Source organism: Apodemus sylvaticus, chromosome 4, assembly GCF_947179515.1.
Source record: "Apodemus sylvaticus chromosome 4, mApoSyl1.1, whole genome shotgun sequence".
In the NCBI taxonomy this organism is placed as follows: domain Eukaryota; kingdom Metazoa; phylum Chordata; class Mammalia; order Rodentia; family Muridae; genus Apodemus; species Apodemus sylvaticus.
In genome coordinates, this window is record NC_067475.1 from 1,141,008 (window position 1) to 1,156,448 (window position 15,441).

The window sequence follows — 15,441 nt, forward strand, 5'->3', positions numbered from 1 at the left end:
ATATATATACATATATACATATATATATATATATATATGTATATATGTATATATATATATGCATATATACCAGTAAACACCCCTGTTGCTCTTCAGAGACTCACCTTGCTACTCTCCAAGTCCATGCTCCTGTGGAAGAATGATGTAAGTCAATAATACGTTCTTAATTCTCAAAATCATTCTTTTAATGGTTGAATATTCTAATGGGCTAACATCTTCCTCATCAATAAAACATTTTCCTGTTGGCTTTTCAAACATTAACACAGGTCTTCCTATTGTGTAATACACTTGGACTCCTGAGATTATTACATTTTATGCCCTGGTTCATGCCATAGATTTCCAAAATTTCAGCTGGATTTTCACTGTATTAGAGCTGATTTTTCATATGATCCAAGATACCTGAGATGGATCTATTCTCCTGCCTTCTCTGGTTGTGGGAATTCAGGTAAGAATAAAAGAAACAATGCAATACCAGAGAAACACTGGGACTGCTTATGATATTAGGGGTTGATTTCTCTTTAAGAGAGTGTTTGTTGTATTAAATGTTTAGATCATCCAAGTACAATGTGCTTAATCTTGGCTGCAATACACACTGGACTTTAGCTTTTGTCCAGACTTCTGCAACAGAAAATCTGCCTCTAGAAACAGGGACTAGATTCATCTTTAAACACATGATATAGCATTTTCCTATTCCATTTCAAATACTGAACAATTGGTAGAAAAGCATAATTTTTCTTATAGCATAGGGGAATGAAGTTATTGTTTTATGTGTAAAAGACAGTTTTAATATCCCTGCCAATTACACTGAAGAAAATTCATTCTTCATTCTTTCTCTAAGAAATCAAGATTCAGCTAACTTTTCTTTCTTTTAAACTGGAAGAAACTTGACACAGAGACATTCTGAGGAAAACCTACCTGGCACCAAGGCATTTGGGTATGACTGAGTACAGTTACTTTACAGAATCCTAGTCATGGCCTTTTAATTCTAAGGAATTCCTCTACAAATTCTACTTGTCTTGGGAGACAGTTACTTAGTGAAGGAAGTAGTTCATTGCAAATATCATCTCTATAAAGAACACAGAAAATCCATACCAACCAAACTTGGATTAGTATGGTGGCGGTCCACACAAGAAATTTGCATTCTAATGTCCAAATGTTAATGCCAAATATCATTAGGCTGAAGAGTGTTCTGCTTTCCAGTAAAGTCTGAATTAGCTTTTCATGCCTTTGACCAATTTCATCTCATTGGACAGCTGTAACCTGTCTTATTTGGCCCCATTGCATGAGACTAGGGGCCCTCTTCTAAGGCTGTAGGTGATCACTCAGCCTTTATTGCTTATCAGATAGATAAAGTTGTTCAAGTAGGAGCAAGTGGTGATGGTAGAAAATTCTCTGCTTTCTAAAAGTATGTGTAGAAGACATTCATTCCTTCAATTATTTCAGGGGATATTCTAGACTGATAACTCACAGTAAAGAGGTTCATGTCTGATTCCATGGAACAGTCTCTCAAACAGCACAGACTCCAAGAGCAGAGCTATCTATACTTCAGTATCTAGCCAGCTGAGGTTGTTTTAAGCTAATCCCCCCATACCTCTGGAGGGAGCTAAGGCATACATAATTCAGAGAAGCAGCTCTGGTAGAAGGGAGAGAGCTTAGAATGTAACAATCCTGGGAAAAGTCTTCTCTATTAGAGATTTCCCTTGGGTCCACTAGCTCCTGAGTTCATTCTCATGCTGGACCTATGTCTTCCCATGTTTATGGTCTGTTTCTCTCTAATAAATGACTGATGCTTACTAAATCCCCATTACCAGAAATGATATGTGGTAGAACCCATCCTATTAAATATTAATATTACTTCATCCTTGATTCACAAATGGAGAAAAAGAGGCTAAAGCAATATATAACGACCTCAATTGGCAAAGCTAATGCACAGAATTAGATTAAACACCAATGTGTTCAGTTCCCAAAGATTTAACAATAGTGCTCAGTGGCTGGATTTTCGCTCTGCCTTGACCCTTCTTTGTACCAAAAATACTCATGTTGGGTCGCCAAATTATAATTCTAGAGATAATTTTGTTCAGAGCATTTTCATTAAGTGAATTTTCTGGACTAGTGGCCATGAAGACAAGGGTACCAATTGCAAAAGGGCAATTCTTGTGGATGTTTAGAATAAAATTTGGGATAAAAATATAATTTAGATAAAGAAACATCACTAACTCTGTCACTGAACTCAATTATTCTTTGTTGTGTCTAATAGAAACATAAGATGACAGCTATCTTTAGTGTTGGTCTCTGTATTAGCATTTTGTCTAAGCTCTGCCCACAGTTACCTGGCAACAGCCAGGTATGCCTGACTCACTATAAAGGGGACTGTTTGTCCCCTCCTCTCTCTCTTGCTCTTGTCTTCTTGCTCCTGTCCTGTCTTCTCACTCTTTTCCCTTTCTCTCTCCAAGTGTTGATGGCCAGTCTCTACTCCTCTACTACTGTCTCTGTCTCTGTCTCTGTCTCTCTCTCTCTCTCTCTCTCTCTCTGTCTCTCTCTGCCTTTCTCTGTCTCTACTGCCCTCATAACTCCCCTCCCCATGCCCTGAGTAAACTCTGTTCTATACTATACCATCATGTGGCTGGTCCCTCAGGGAGAAGGGATGCCATAGCCTGGGCCCAAGGAGACATCACCTTCCCCTACACCTGACTACACTTCCACCAAAACATATCCCCTCTCAGTTTATCTTTTTATAAACATAGCCCTCTGAACTAGGCATCCCCCTGAGATTATAATAGATCTAGGTACATATTTAGAATATGATAATAGACCTTAAAGTGCTTATATTAGTAAAGACACATATTGCCAATCTAATAAATCTTTGGCCAAGACTTTAATGATGTATTTTGTTTTTATATTATTCCTAATTACTTTTTCTGCTTTTTTCACCTTTGAAACAATAAGGACAGGAGCCCACGGAAATAGCAGGAGGGAGGAATTGAAAAACTTACCTAAGAAAATAATCCATTTGTAAAGTTGTTTCCCAACTATGAATATCCAGCCCAGAGTCCTTTCTCCTAGCAAGACCAAAACCTAGATGGAGCTAAAGGCCTAGCCCAATATAAGAAAACATAACATCAAGCCTTTTAGACTTATACCTCTATTTTTTTGTTTTATTAGAAGAATTGTCCTTATGATGGAGAAGTTAAAGAAGCTTAAGACAGAATCATGTACACAGAAAGTATAATTGAGAATGGCAGTAGTAGCAGAGCGACAGTATAATATAGCCATAGTATGAAGCATAGGACCTTGCAAACCATTGTTAGAGATCAGGGGAAGGGTAGAGTATATAGAATTAAACTAAATTCTTCCAGATGGGTGTGGGCTGCTTATAAATGATTCAAGCTTCTCACATGGCCAGTGCAAGAAGATGACCTGAGTTCAACAAGAGTTCAAGTTCAGATGACCTCAGCAACACTTATTCCTCAAACAAGAACAAAACCTGAAAAGGCTAAGATATAAAGCAGACAGTAACAATAATAGCAACAAAGTCTACCACTATAAACACTCATAGTTTAGAACACAATTCCCATAAACCCTGTGAAAGAAAAGTGTCCTGGAATCAAGCTGTGTGATTTATAGTTCAGTGTCATTTCTAGTGTTTGAGCCATGTTCTCTGGATTATCTGTCTTTATTTCCTAATTGATTAATTTGAAGCAGTTACTATGATAAATCTTATTATATTAAACCTAAAGAATGAAATAATCCATACCTAGCACTTAATGTGGAACTTGGCACACAGAATATTTCTAAACAGTGCAATGATCCTCATTTCTGCCTGATACCAAAATCTCCTAATGAAACCCCAACTGAGAAATAAGAAAATAAATGTGCATAAACTCTTATCTAAGGCTCTCTTGAACTAGAGATTATCATGAGGCAGTTCTGGCAAATTTGTTTTGTATGAAAATGTCCTGGGATTTTTCCAGGAAATGTATCACTTTCCTCCTAAAAAAGGACACATCTGCCCAGTACCATTTCTTTTCTTGGATGTAGATCTTATATCAGAACCAAACACCAAACACCAAAGCAATAAACAAAGGCAAATTTTGAAGAATAAAAAATGCAGAGATCGGGCGGCAGCGGCAGCAGTACAGCAGTGGCTGGTCCAGCTGAAGGGCCATCAGCAGTGGAACCAAGGCGACACAGGGTCCAGTTAGGCCCTGCGCCCACGACCAATGACCTTCACTGACCAACCGGGCTGCAAACAGCTGTGGTTTTGCAGCGCCTTTCGCTGCACGGAAGACTCTTCAGAACTCGGCCTCTCCATCTTGATTTCGAAATCCAGTGACATCAGACAGTCTGAGGTACACAAACATAATCCAAGGCCAACACCGCGGGGGTCTGAGCCCGACGGGAGTTGGCCTGCACCCAGGCCCTTGGCTGTTCGGGGGTGGGGGGCATCGGGGCGCCAACCCAGCCAGGAGGTTTTTTGCCTGGGCCTGCGCGCATGCCGCTATTTTGCCTGCAGGACAACAGAGAGCTCTGGCGGGCAGAGCCGTAACAGGCATAGCCTGAGGCTAACAAAGCGGGGGGTCTAGGCCCCAAAAGGCACAGGACTGACCCCAAGATCTGGGCGGCTTGGTGGGCCATCTGTGAGTCAACCCGCCCAGGAGGTTGTTAGCACAGCAGACTCTCCCAGCGCTTTTGGGGAGTGTGGGCGCACACGCCCACCATCCTGGTCACCTGGCGGACCCAATTAACAGTCATAGCCCTAGGGGAACTTGGCTCGGACCTTGGCCTCCCAGGCTTTTGCCTGGACTTAGGGCCTGGGCAGCCAGGCTAACCTCGTGTGCGCCAGCCCTGTTGGGGGATTGGCTGCCAAGCGGAGTGATCTGAACACAGGGGAGGTCCCGGCAGCATACACTGTCGGTGCTCCCTGGGGGTGCACACGGGCTCCATCTGGTTCACAGACACAATCTGGGGCAAGGCCTCAGGCTGGAGCCCTCAGCTCAACTCTCTCCGCTGCCGGATCCAGATCAGCCTGGGCGGCAGCACCACATCCCCAGGTCTGGGCGGCCAGCTGGGAGAAGTCAGTGTGCTCCAGTGAATCCAGCGGGCCCCAGCAGGACCCTTTGGGTGCCTGCTTCGGGATCTGAACAGCCTGGGCAGCAGCACCCTGTCTACAGGCAGTGCAGGGGGTAAGCTGTGCACCAGAGGCCAACTGGGAAGGGGCAGCTTGCACTGGTGAGTCCAGCAATGACAAGACCAAGTAACACAAGTGAGAACTAGATGGCAAAAGGCAAACACAGGAACGTCTCTAACAGAAATCAAGGCAATATGGCAACATCTGAACCCAATTCTCCTCTACCAGCATGTCCTGGATACCCCAACACACCAGTAAAACAGGATTTGGATTTAAAATCACTGGTCATGATGCTGGTACAGGAACACATGAAGGACATACTTAAAGAAATTCAGGAGAAAATGGATCAAAAGTTAGAAGCCCTTGCAAGGGAAACACAAAAATCATTGAAAGAAATCCAGGAGAATACAAAAGCCAACAATGAGGAAACACAAAAAAAACTTAAAGAAATACAGGAGAACTTTGGTCAACAGGCTGAGGTCATGAAAGAGGAAACACAAAAATCTCTTAAAGAATTACAGGAAAGCACAAACAAGCAAGTGAAGGAGCTAAGCAAAACCATCCAGGATCTAAAATCAGAAGTAGAAACAACTAAGAAAACTCAAAGGGAGACAACTTTGGAGATAGAAAGCCTTGGGAAGAAATCAGGGGACAGAGATGCAAATATCAACAACAGAATACAAGAGATAGAAGAAAGAATCTCAGATGCTGAAGATTCCATAGAAACCATGGAATCAACAGTTAAAGAAAATGCAAAATGCAAAAAGCTTGTAACCCAAAATATCCAGGAAATCCAGGACACAATAAGAAGACCAAACTTAAGGATTATAGGCATAGATGAGAGTGAAGATTTACAACTTAAAGGGCCAGCAAATATCTTCAATAAAATTATGGAAGAAAACTTCCCTAACCTAAAGAGAGAGATGCCCATGAATATACAAGAAGCCTACAGAACTCCAAACAGACTGGACCAGAACAGAAATACTTCCCGTCACATAATGATCAAAACACCAAATGTTCTAAACAAAGAAAGAATATTAAAGGCAGTAAGAGAAAAAGGCCAAGTAACATATAAAGGAAGACCTATCAGAATCACAGCAGACTTCTCACCTGAGACTATGAAGGCTAGAAGGTCCTAGGCAGATCTCATGCAGACTCTAAGAGAACACAAATGCCAACCAAAACTACTATATCCAGCAAAACTCTCAATCACCATAGATGGAGAAACTAAGATATTTCATGACAAAACCAAGTTTACCCAATATAGATCCACAAACCCAGCCCTACAAAGGATAATAGGAGGACAACACCAATACAAGGAGGGAAACTTCACCCTGGAAAAAGCAAGATAGTAACCTTTCATCAAACTCAAAAGAAGTTAAGCAATCAAATTTAAAAAATAACGTCAAAAATGATAGGAAGTAACAATCACTATTCCTTAATATCTCTTAACATCAATGGACTTAATGCCCCAATAAAAAGACACAGACTAACTGACTGGATACGTAAACAGGACCCTACATTTTGCTGCTTACAGGAAACACACCTCAGGGTCAAAGACAAACACTACCTTAGAGTAAAAGGCTGGAATACAATTTTACAAGCAAATGGTCTCAGGAAACAAGCTGGAGTAGCCATTTTAATATCAGATAAAATTGACTTTCAACCCAAAGTCATCAAAAGAGACTCTGAGGGACACTTCTTGCTGGTCAAAGGAAAAATACAACAAAAAGAACTTTCAATCCTGAACATCTATGCTCCAAATGCAAGGGCACCCTCTTTCGTAAAAGAAACTTTATTAAAGCTCAAAGCACACATTGCACCTAACACAATAATTGTGGGTGACTTCAACACTGCACTTTCCTCAATGGACCGATCAGGAAAACAGAAACTAAACAGGGACACAATGAAACTAATTGAAGCTTTGGACCAATTAGATTTAACAGAGATATATAGAACATTCTATCCTAAAACAAAAAATATTATAACTTTTTCTCAGCACCTCATGGTACCTTCTCCAAAATCGACCATATAATTGGTCACAAGACAGACCTCAACAAATATAAGAAGATCGATCTAATCCCATGCATCCTATCTGATCACTATGGAGTAAAAGTGGTCTTCAATAGCAACAGAAACAACAGAAAACCCACATACACGTGGAAACTGAACAATACTCTACTCAATGATACCTTGGTCAAGGAAGAAATAAAGAAAGAAATTAAAGACTTTTTAGAACACAATGAAAATAAAAACACAACATACCCAAATCTATGGGACACAATGAAAGCAGTGCTAAGAGGAAAACTCATAGCCCTGAGTGCCTCCAAAAAGAAAATGGAGAGAGCATACATTACCAGCTTAATGACACACCTGAAAGCCCTGGAACAAAACGAAGCTATTTCACCCAGGAGGAGTAGAAGGCAGGAAATCATCAAACTCAGGGCCGAAATCAATCAAGTAGAAACAAAGAGAACCATACAAAAAATCAACAAAACCAGGAGCTGGTTCTTTGAGAAAATCAACAAGATAGATAAACTCTTAGCCAGACTAACCAAAGGGCACAGAGAAAGTATCCAAATTAACAAACTTAGAACTGAAAAGGGAGATATTACAACGGAAACTGAGGAAATCCAACAAATCATCAGATCCTACTACAAGAGCCTGTACTCAACACAACTGGAGAATCTGGAGGAAATGGACAATTTCCTTGACAGATACCAAATACCAAAATTCAATCAGGACCAAGTAGACCATCTAAACAGTCCCATAATGCCTAAAGAAATAGAAGGAGTCATAGAAAGTCTTCCAACCAAAAAAAGCACAGGACCAGATGGTTTCAGTGCAGAATTCTATCAGACCTTCAAAGAAGAGTTAACACCAATACTCTTCAAACTATTCCACAAAATAGAAACAGAAGGAACACTACCCAATTCCTTCTACGAAGCCACAATTACACTGGTACCAAAGCCACACAAAGATCCAACAAAGAAAGAGAACTTCAGAACAATTTCCCTCATGAACATCGATGCAAAAATACTCAATAAAATTCTTGCCAACCGAATCCAAGAACACATCAAAACGATCATCCACCATGATCAAGTAGGCTTTATCCCGGGAATGCAGGGTTGGTTCAATATACGGAAATCCATCAATACAATCCACTACATAAACAAACTCAAAGAACAAAACCACATGGTCATTTCATTGGATGCTGAAAAACCATTTGACAAAATTCAGCATCTTTTCATGCTTAAAGTCTTGGAGAGAACAGGAATTCAAGGCCCATACCTAAACATAGTAAAAGCAATATACAGCAAACCGGTAGCCAGCATCAAACTAAATGGAGAGAAACTTGAAGCAATCCCACTGAAATCAGGGACCAGACAAGGCTGCCCCCTTTCTCCTTATCTTTTCAATATTGTACTTGAGGTACTAGCTCGGGCAATTCGACAACATAAGGAGGTCAAAGGGATACAAATTGGAAAGGAAGAAGTCAAACTATCATTATTTGCAGACGACATGATAGTCTACCTAAGTGACCCAAAAAACTCCACTAGAGAGCTCCTACAGCTGATAAACAACTTCAGCAAGTGGCAGGTTATAAAATCACCTCAAGCAAATCAGTGGCCTTCCTATACTCAAAGGATAAGCAGGCTGAGAAAGAAATTAGGGAAATGTCCCCCTTCACAATAGCCACAAACAGTATAAAGTATCTTGGGGTGACTCTTACCAAACATGTGAAAGATCTTTATGACAAGAACTTCAAGACTCTGAAGAAGGAAATGGAAGAAGACCTCAAAAAATGGGAAAACCTCCCATGCTCATGGATCGATAGAATCAATATAGTTAAAATGGCCATATTGCCAAAAGCAATATACAGACTCAATGCAATACCCATCAAAATCCCAACTCAATTCTTCACAGAGTTAGAAAGAGCAATTATCAAATTCATCTGGAACAACAAAAAACCCAGGATAGCTAAAACTATTCTCAGCAACAAAAGAAAATCTGGGGGAATCAGTATCCCTGACCTCAAGCAATACTACAGAGCAATAGTGTTAAAAACTGCATGGTATTGGTACAGTGACAGGCAGGAGGATCAATGGAACAGGACTGAAGATCCAGAAATGAACCCACGCACCTATGGCCACTTGATCCTCGACAAAGTGGCTGAAAACATTCAATGGGAAAAAGAAAGCCTTTTCAACAAATGGTGCTGGTTCAACTGGAGGTCAGCATGCAGAAGAATGTGAATTGATCCATCCTTGTCTCCTTGTACTAAGCTCAAATCCAAATGGATCAAGGACCTCCACATAAAGCCAGACACTCTGAAGCTAATAGAAAAGAAACTGGGGAAGACCCTTGAGGACATCGGTACAGGGAGAAAGTTTCTGAACAGAACACCAATAGCGTATGCTCTAAGAGCAAGAATTGACAAATGGGACCTCATAAAATTACAAAGTTTCTGTAAGGCAAAGGACACCATCAAGAGGACAAATCGGCAACCAACAAATTGGGAAAAGATCTTCACCAATCCTACATCAGATAGAGGGCTAATATCCAATATATATAAAGAACTCAAGAAGTTAGACTCCAGGAAACCGAACAACCCTATTAAAATATGGGGTACAGAGTTAAACAAAGAATTCACACCTGAAGAACTTCGGATGGCGGAGAAGCATCTTAAAAAATGCTCAACTTCATTAGTCATTAGGGAAATGCAAATCAAAACAACCCTGAGATTTCATCTTACACCAGTCAGAATGGCTAAGATTAAAAATTCAGGAGACAGCAGGTGTTGGAGAGGGTGTGGAGAAAGAGGAACACTCCTCCACTGCTGGTGGGGTTGCAAATTGGTACAACCACTCTGGAAAGCAGTCTGGCGGTTCCTCTGAAAACTGGGTACCTCACTTCCAGAAGATCCTGCTATACCACTCCTGGGCGTATACCCAGAAGACTCCCCACCATGTTATAAGGATACATGCTCTACTATGTTCATAGCAGCCCTATGTATAATTGCCAGATGCTGGAAAGAACCCAGGTATCCCTCTACAGAAGAATGGATGCAAAAAATGTGGTATATATACACAATGGAGTACTATTCAGCCATTAGAAACAATAAATTCATGAAATTCTTAGGCAAATGGATGGAGCTAGAGAATATCATACTAAGTGAGGTAACCCAGACTCAATAGGTGAATCATGGTATGCACTCACTAATAAGTGGATATTAGCCTAGAAAACTGGAATACCCAAAACATAATCCACACATCAAATGAGGTACAAGAATAAACGAGGAGTGGCCCCTGGTTCTGGAAAGACTCAGTGAAACAGTATTCGGCAAAACCAGAACGGGGAAGTGGGAAGGGGTGGTGGGAGGACAGGGGAAGAGAAGGGGGCTTATGGGACTTTCGGGGAGTGGGGGGCTAGAAAAGGGAAATCATTTGAAATGTAAATAAATTATATCGAATAATAAAACAAAACAAAAAAAATAAATTATATTGAATAAAAAAAATCTTAATAAAAAAAATGCAGAGATCTGGGAATTTAGCTCAGTTGTGTAGTACTGGCCTAGCACATGCAAACCCTGTGTTCTATGCCAGAGGAAAAGGAAAAAAAAGACTAACTAGCAGTCAGATCAGTTCTCTAAACCAACACTATCAGTAGGCTTCAAATTCCAGAACTCTTTTAAGTTAGAAAAATATTGGCTTTTATTCTTTTAATATTAACCTTCCTAGTAGGTCTTTCGGTTAAAAAATATTCTTAATAGAATTATGTAATTATTTCCTTAAAGAGATCTAGGCCCTCTTTTATTTAGTGTTATAAATATCTGGTGATATAGATTTATAATCCCAATTTCCTAGTTCCTAGTTAAGACTTAAAAAAAGCAGATGTTTGATTATAAAATAATGTTTTAGTATGCAAATAATATGGTTAACTATAAAATACGTATCAGCATGCTGCTCTTGAATTATATTTGTTTAATCCTCATAATAACTGAACTCTAGGATGTTCTCTTATCACCTTTTTACAGACAAAAATCATGTGCCACAGAAAGGTTTCAGAGCTGAGATTCAGGTTCAGATCTTTCTTTCTGCAGAGCTCATACTCTAAGACCATAGCAAATCCTACATGGATTCCTGCATTCCTGACAGAATCTCTCTTCCTTCAGGGTCTCACTCATGTTTCTATGGCATAAACAATTTTTATAACTTATTCCTGATTAAATTTTATTTATGCTATTTATACTACATACATTCTTAAACATACTTTCTTTCTGTCAAGTTTTCTGGCTTTTGATCCATAGACAATAATATCCATTTGCTTTGTCACAGTGGTAACACCATTCCTCACATCCATTTGCTTTATCACATTACTAACCTCTCTGCTCATGTCTTATTTCCCCATCAAGCTAGACCACCTAATATTTTTCTAATCACAGAAAGTCCTTTTGTCAACTACCTTTCTAGGTCTGTGGCTTATACTTAACATTTTGACAAAGTTGAATGCCTTTTGTTTTAGTTTAGATGTTTTATGATGCCTTCCAACAGAAGGATTAAAGCAAGTTTTGGAGAGATGAGAATGATGGGCTTTAGTCTAGGAGCTATTGAGAATAGCTTCATTCTTAGCAACCAATACAAGCACCAGACCTCTCAATATCTAGAGTCTGACAAGCCCTAGCTATTTTTTCCATTAATTAATTTATTTACAAGCCTGCAGAGACAAGTTGCACACAGTCTCCTGAACTTCGTTATCTAGTTCTGTGCTCACTCTTTGGTCCAGAGGAACCTAGTAGTGTTGCATTCTGTAGCTGCCTGAAGCTACTGCGAACTGGGTTCCTGGAACAGAAGCTGAAGGATGGATCGTAGAAATGGCAAAAAGAAGGAGGCCAGGACGATAGTTTACCAATCAGGTCCCCAACTTTAATGGCAGTCAGACCATTTAACAGTTTGGGCAAGCCCCTTCCCCCAGACTCCAGGCTGAGTTCCGGGGAAGTCGTCTAGAGGTCCTTGGCTCCACTGCTCAGGCAGTTGGTTGGGTCACCAGCTTAATTCAGGAATTTGTAGACCTGGAAGAGCAATTCTTCACCTTCACTCTGAACACTCCACCCTAGGTAGAGCAGAATCCTGGATAGCACAGGAATCCCTGCTCAGCAAAGTCTGGGAGAGGAAGTTCACCTTGATCAATGTGCAGTTCCTACAAAGTGGCATGACACCCCAATATGGCTCTGTACATTTCCTCCCTTTTTATTACTTTGAAAAAGAGGAGGTAGAAAACAAGTGGATAAACATCTGTCATAAGATGGCGGGCCTTAAATTGGTACAACCACTCTGGAAATCAGTCTGGCGGTTCCTCAGAAAACTGGTCACATCACTTCCGAAAGATCCTGCTATACCACTCCTGGGCATATACCCAGAGGGTTCCCCAGTGTGTAATAAGGATATATGCTCCACTATGTTCATAGCAGACCTATTTATAAGAGCCAGAAGCTGGAAAGAACCCAGGTATCCCTCAACAGAAGAATGGATGCAAAAAATGTGGTATATATACACAATGGAATACTATTCAGCCATTAGAAACAATGAATTCATGAAATTCTTAGGCAAATGGATGGAGCTGGAGAACATCATACTAAGTGAGGTAACCCAGTCTCAAAAGATCAATCATGGTATGCACTCACTAATAAGTGGATTTTATTGGAAAACTGGAATACCCAAAACATAATCCACACATCAAATGAGGTACAAGAAGAACGGAGGAATGGCCCCTGGTTCTGGAAAGACTAAGTGTAGCAGTATAAGGCAAAACCAGAACAGGGAAGTGGGAAGGGGTGGGTGGGCGAACAGGGGAGGGAAGGGGGCTTATGTGACTTTCAGGGAGTGGGGGAACAGAAATGGGGAAATCATTTGGAATGTAAATAAAAAATATATCGAATAAAATAAAAAAAATAAAAAATAAATAAATTAAAAAAAAAAAGATGGCGGGCCTTAACCAGGGAGGGAAAGCATTGACTGTAATTCCTCTTAAATATTGTATGACGCCTTTTTCAGAGGAGGGGTAGTAGGCTCCCTTATTATTTTAAGGACAGCCTCTCGATGTTAACCCCTATGCAATTAGGTGTACGTCCAGGGGTCTCAGAGGCAGAAATTTACCTCCTCATGTGGTGCCTTGTCTCGCACCTCTCACTGGTGCTCATGTTTGCTCATAAGCAAACACACATACATCTGAGTTTTATGTGGCTCCCTTTTTGGAGATCCACTTGTATAAGTTTTGAAGCCAGGGGTTCTGCAAGTGTCTTAAAAGACACTTGATCTTTCTATCCAGGTGAGCCTGGGTGGATGGAGACAGCCAGTCTGCTTAACAAACAAGGTCAAGAATTAAAGGTGGAACAGGATTAACTTGTCTGCAGAAGTCCCTGAGGTATTCAATTCAGTTGCAAATTAGCAACCCAAAAGACAGAAAGCCTGGCCTCTGGGGTGGGGGAGGTAGCTTTGTGTATGGAGAGATAAGCTGTTACTTCTTAGGAAAAGTGGAGACTATGTTTTAAACTAATTCAGTTGGCTGAAGAAGATTGTTAGCCATCTTCATAAGTGGAATCTCCAATATTGGATTTATTTCTAGATCAGTCTATGGTTGAGTCAGCTGATCACATTAAAGGAAGAAGAGTTATTAAAACTCCTCTTTAGAATAATTTTTCTAAGCTAGATTAACAGTCTCTATATTCTGTCCCACAAAGTCTAAAAGCTTGAAGCAAGGAAATTTATCTAATCTGGGACATTTGACAATTAAAGTAAGTCAAGAACATATACCCAATATAGCTCTTATGTTACCATTGTCTGGGCACTCAGCAAGCCCACAGTCAGCATATCTTCAGCATGCCACACCAATTACTCTGGCAGCTAGCATGCTTCTGCAGCATTCTGTGGAAAAAATATAAACACACCGTCTTTCCCAATATTAAGTCAGGATCATGGCATATGTCAATAAATGAATTCCTTCATTTCACCCAGGCATCAGTATGCCTAGTTAGAGGATCTCATATACACTCAGCAAGGAGTTCCTTGGTATCCAAATTTTAAAATTTTCATAAAAGTATACAAGTATAATTCAAATAATATGCACGGGGATACGATTTCCCCTCTCTTTTTCTTTTTAAGAAGACACTGTTTTGTTTTTTAAAAATGTTTTATATTACCTCATCTTTGAGGATAACAATCAAATTGTCAAAGACATCTCAAATGAATAACCTTTATTCATTAAATGGCCAGGTCCATTATTTGTTCCAATCCAAGTTGGAACACCAAGCATATACCATAACATAGGCAATAACTATGTGATTATAGAAAACAACCATAGCATTCCCAGTTGCTTTTTGCTAGAGCAGTTGCAACTAGAAAGCCCCAAAATGAATCATTAGCCACATGCACATATTTTAATCTTCTAAATTAGAAATATGAGTATCATTTATCTGTAATAATTAATTAAATCCTCTAGGAATAACACCATTATGGTAGGGTAGAAATTGAGGACATCAAGAACAAATCTTTATAATTTCATGTGCACAAAAATACAAAATTATTTTTTAAGCCATTACCCTTTTGATGATGTAAATAATATGCTTGTACATCCAATTGTTTCTATATAGCCTGTCTGGGATACAAATTTTATGTGCCTTTCTTTAAGGGGTCTTGTCCAAGCACCCTTTAAAATATTAATTATATATAAGTATATTGTAGCTGTCTTCAAACATACCAGAAGAGAATGTCAGATCTCATCATAGGTGGTTGTGAGCCACCATGTGGTCGCCTGGATCCAACCTTCCATGCTCCATGAATGAGGGCCTAGCGTTTAATGGCTGAGCCATCTCTCCAGGCTTACAACCATAAAATACAAGAGTTAGGCTCCTAGCACCCATAGCTATCTCTCCAGCCTTTGGATTAGCTCTTAGATATCCAGAGGACAGTCATTTAAAGAACATATCTTTTTAAATTCGAGTTACATTTGCATAAACAATTGTAAAAATTAAGAATTAGCAGTATTAAAAAGGAAACAATTTTAAGCAATTATAAACCATGTATGAGGGTCGAATAACAAAAGGAACCTGTAATTTCAGGGTTCCCTAAAAAATTCTACTTTTTTTTTTGTAGTCAAAGGGTCCTGTTTGATATCAAATAAATTTCCACTGAGATCTCCTTTTTAATCTTGGAGGGTTAAATTTTGCTTCTACCATTGTAGCCAATAAACTTGTGGAAAAGTGGCAATAGTCCTATAATGGCTACAGCTGTATCACTCTTAAAATTATCTTAATT